Source organism: Schistocerca serialis, unplaced genomic scaffold (genome assembly GCF_023864345.2).
Source record: "Schistocerca serialis cubense isolate TAMUIC-IGC-003099 unplaced genomic scaffold, iqSchSeri2.2 HiC_scaffold_1336, whole genome shotgun sequence".
NCBI classification, from domain to species: domain Eukaryota; kingdom Metazoa; phylum Arthropoda; class Insecta; order Orthoptera; family Acrididae; genus Schistocerca; species Schistocerca serialis.
Window position 1 is genome coordinate 12,501 of NW_026047554.1, and position 5,000 is coordinate 17,500.

Sequence of the window (5,000 nt, forward strand, 5' to 3'; positions counted from 1 at the left end):
GGCCGGCCACCACAGGTTGTCAAAGGCTCCGGAAATGTCTACCATGATCCCCAGAACATACTTCTTCATAGATGAGTGAACAATACTGGCTGCCTGATTTATGGCATCGGATGTTGATTTGCCTTTTCGAAAGCCGTATTGCAGGTTACTCATGCCATGCAGTATTCTATGACTCGACAGTCTAGACACCAACAATTTCTCGAAGGTCTTTCCCATCACATCTAACAGGCAGATTGGTCTATATGATTTGGGAACTGTAGGGTCCTTGTCTGGATCCTTTTTTATAATTACCACTTCCGCTGTTTTCCAGGTGGTTGGGAAGGTTCGCGTCTCCAGGCATTTGTTGTAGATCTTTGCTAGCACCGGGGCTAACTTGGATACAAGACACTGCAGAACCTCTGCAGGAATTGCATCCGGTCCCGGTGCTTTCCGTTTTCCGAAGGACAGGATGGCGTTCGCCACCTCCTCTGATGAGAAGGGGTATACCTGTGTTGCATTGTGGTATTCGTATTCGTTTTGTTGCCTCAACGCCAACTGCATCTCATCGTCTGAGTCAGGTCGGTCGTCAGGTAGGAGCGCACGAAGCAGCTCCTCGGCCGTTTCCAGCCAGTTGGTCGTCATCTGGTCCGAGTCTCCTGTTGTCACAGTAGAGAGATGCATTGGTGAGTGTATCTTTTCACATATTATTTTGTACGGTGTACCCCATGGATCAAGAGCCAAGTGAGACGTTACGAAATCTTCCCAACTCTGTTGACGATGTTGGAGTAAGGTTTCTTTAAATATGCTTTTCTTCTGTCTGTATATAGTGAGATGATATTGTCTTTCCTCCATGGTGAAAGACCTTTGATAATTGCGGCGCGCCCTTCTCATAGACTGCCGGAGCCCAGTCAGCTCTGGAGTCCATGGAGAAGTCATCTTACGGATGAGACGCCTTCTCATCGGTATTGCCACGGCGACAGCCGCCCTGATTGATGCTGTTAATGCCCCAACGGCCTCTTCTATGTCGATGTCTTCGTCTTCCAACTCTGGAGGGTTAAATTCCGCCTCTAGGAGATCCCAATTGGCTCTCCCGTAATCAAGTTGCATGGCCCACCTCTCTGGTGCCTGTTGTATTTCATGTACCAATGTAAATTCAATAGTATTATGATCGCTTGTTGTATGGTTTTCTAATACATGCCAATCATGAATTTTGTTTGCGATATTAATGGAGCTTAACGTTACATCAATATGTGAAGCTGCCCCAGCTCTACTCCTATAAGTAGGAGGATTGCCGGGGAGATTTGCTACATTTAAATTAAATTCCATAATAACATCCTCAAGGGCAATGCCCCTTGGGTCCTGTGTTCGGCTATACCAGAGAGGGGACTTAGCATTACTGTCCATCGAGATTATGATTGACTTCCCTTGTAGGGCTCTCAATATGGTAATAAGCTGCCTTAAGTAGATATCAATTGGATCACGAAACTGACAATAGATATTTATCAGGTACCAAAACGAGTTTAGGTGATTTATTTCTACGACTATTATGTGTTCTGTACAGAATTGTGTTAGCACTGTGGTTTTTATCGTATTGTTGAGAATGACTACAGCTGTCATTGGACTCTGTCCAAATGTTATTACTTGTGCTGTAACGGGAAAGCCCAAGGATCTCCCAGAGGCAGTACTTGGTTCTTGTATCAGTACTACATCTATTTTGTTTTCTTCAGAAAGCCTACACAGCTCTTGCATGACTAGGGAGCTTTTCATTGCATTGACTTGGTAGCACTTAATAATCGTCCGGATATTTGGTATATACCATGCTATTCGGCCAGGTCTGAGCAGGGTCATATGTTATTCTCCCGTACATCTTGACAAGTTCATTATATGTTTTCGTAAGATCAAATTTCCTTCCCCGCCTCTCGTATACTTTAGTGACTAGTTCTTTTAGTTGTTCATAGTCATGGGGAATATTCACCGCCGCTAGCTGGACGCAGTCTACATCCTCCAGAGTTGGAAATGTGATCTTGTTCCCTCTCGGGTGCCCAGCTCTGACCAACTGCCTCAGAGCAGCCATCATCAATGTCTGGTTCTCCAACCTACCAAGCTGCAATGTTTCACTACAAATATTATATATGTTCCCTGGCGGGCATGTGTTGTATTTAGGTGTATTTACAGTTACAGAGCCATCACCAGCTAGTTCTCCTACAGTTTTGTTATCTACTTTTAATCCCAAAGAACCATCACCAAGAGTTAATTGTTTATTATCTACTTCATGCACACTGACTATTGAATGACAATTTTCGGTGTCTTCTGCTAGAGTCACCAGCGGCGTCGTCTCCAAGGCTAGGGGAACCCCAGCCAAACGGGAGTCTCGCGCCGCACCTTCCTCTGCCTTCATAAATGAAGCTGGTAGACTTCTCCTAGCCAGGAAGGACCCGGCTTGGCAGGAGAAGTCGGCTGTCGGTGGCCGCACTGGTGGGACTGGGAGTGTATAAGTACTCCCCTCCTCCACCTCCTCGGCCATTTTGGTTGGAGGCCGCCTGCTGGCCGCCAGGAAGGACCCGGCTTGGCAGGAGGCTTCCGTCATTTCTGGCTGCACCAATGGAACTGGGAGAGTATAAATACTCCCCTCTTTCGCCTCTGTGGTCGCTGTAGGCGGCGGGCATCCCCCAGCAGCCGGGGCGGTCTCGGCCCGGCAGGAGGGGTCCGGCGTCAGCAGCCGCACTGGTGGAGTTGGGAGTGTGCACACACTTCCCTCCGTCGCCTCGGCAGCCGCCGTCACCAGTTGCCCCTCCCCGAGGACCAGGACAGACCCCGCCCGGGAGGAGGAAGCCGCCATCTCGCGCTGCTCTGGTGCACCTGTAACAGTATAAGACCTCCCCTCCACCCCAGTACAATCGTCCAAGGACAGATGAGATAATCTTAATTTTCTCCACCTATTCGCATCCCTTAGCGACTTACTTGGTGATTTGTGTTTTGTTATGTTATAGCTAGTCGCCATAATCGGTTCTTTGTATCAGTCTTTGGATCAGTAATTTATACGTTAGGCACTCCTTCCCTGGAGTGTGACAGGTTCTCTTCCTGTATTTACAGGGGATGCAGACAGGTGTTTGTTTACAATTCCTTTTGTCATGACCGTCCTCTCCACAGTTGTGGCATACTGGTGCTTCAAATGTGCAGTATTTTGCCACATGGCCATAATCCTGGCACTTGGAACATTTGGCCAGTGCCGTATAATCCTTTGTGGGTATCGCATTGTACCCTATGTACAGTCTGTTCGTCTTAATTATTTCTTTTCTGAGATCGGGGGCTATCTCCACCGCGTGGTGTACAGTTGATCTGTCTCGCGGGCCTGCCTTAAATCTTGGCTTGAATTTTTCCAGGAACTCTTCTCGAGTCATTTTGTCTTCAAAATTCTGTTCGTATACACAGTCCGTGACATCGTCAACTGTCATATACGAGGGGACATCATATAACATCATAAGGGGTCTTCGTTTTCTCGGTTTTTCACATGTAAAGTTCTCCTTCACTTTTGGATTATTTATTAATTTTTCACTATCCTCAGGAGAGGCTAGTTCCACTATCAGTATGTTTTTAGTTGTCCTAACTTGATTTATTTTTATTTTATCAATCCGGGGATTCACACTCTTTTCAAATCGTTCTTTTACCTTCCGTACGTCTTCACCTTTCTTTGGTTTCACAAATACTGTGGGAACGGTTTTTTCTAAATTAATTTTTATTGTTTCTTGTACAGTCCGTTTCGGCTGTACTGGCAAAGCTGCAGCTGCAGCATATGACTTCTTAGGTTGTTGTTGTTGTTCTTTTCTCATCCTTTCATTTTCTTCTTTTACTTCGGCATACTGACCTTCGAGCCTAGCATGAGCCAGAGCCCAGGTGGCTATATTCTCCTTAATGGCTCTAATCTGCTCTGCATTAATCTTCCCATGCTTAACGCTTCTGTCGAAAAGACGCAGGAAATACGCGTGTCGCTCCGCGACACTCATCTCATCAAATTCTCCTATTGGAGCGTCTGGCTCCGCATGCGCATAATCACTCTCCATATTTTCAGCCATTATTCCAGAAGAGTGACAAAGTGTGGAGGCCCGTCTCTTTCCCCGGACCGGCCTCTCTGGCATGGGGGGAGGCTATCTGCAGCTCGCTCACCAGTCCCGCCCCCTGACCAAGAGCCTTATGAGCTGCTGGGTTTAGCGCGCCGTTTCCAGCGTACTAGTCCCCTTCCACGATCACATCACTGGAGATTTCACCCGTCCCTCCCCGGCAAATGCCCATCGCATTCCGGAGAGGCGGATTCACCTCTCGGCCTTCGCCCCCTAATAGGCCGAGTTTCCACCATCAGGCCAAGGACCCAGCCCTACCCAGGTGCTGGGTCGGTCCCCCAGACGTTCGGGGGTCTGGCCCCATCTAACCTAGCCAGGGACATGTCACCATGCCCTGGCTTGGCGGAACGTGTCCGGGACATCCCGTTCACGGCGATGAGCCTTTGCCGGCTCAGGCCGCGATCCCTCCCCAGCAAATGTGACCGTAGGAAGACAGGGCACCGGTGTTGTTGTGCCCTGTGCAGGGACAGATGTTGTGTCCCTTCTAGCGCAGCTTCCCCTGCGCCACGCACCCTTTGCTTTCGCTTTGGGTTGGGGGACATTTAACGTCGTCCAAGACGTGAGGAACTGCAGCAGCCAGACTGCAGGGTTCCGGGATCGTCGTGAGACTTACCCTCATACCCTCGCCCAGCCACCGCGCTCAACTCAGGAGAGACCGGTGTCGTGTCTCTCGTAACGCAGCTCCCCCTGCGCCATGCACCCTTTGCTTTCGCTTGGGTTGGGGGCATTTAACGTCCTGCCAGGACGGGAGTTTTACGTCCTGCCTTGACACAACGACAACCCACACCTATCAACGCAGCCCGGAAGGTGTTAAAGGAGTCAGTCCGGGTCTTATACGTGGAGTTTGACATCAACGAGACGGTGCGGCACTCAAACCCGAGTTACGTTCCCCGGAGGGTCTCC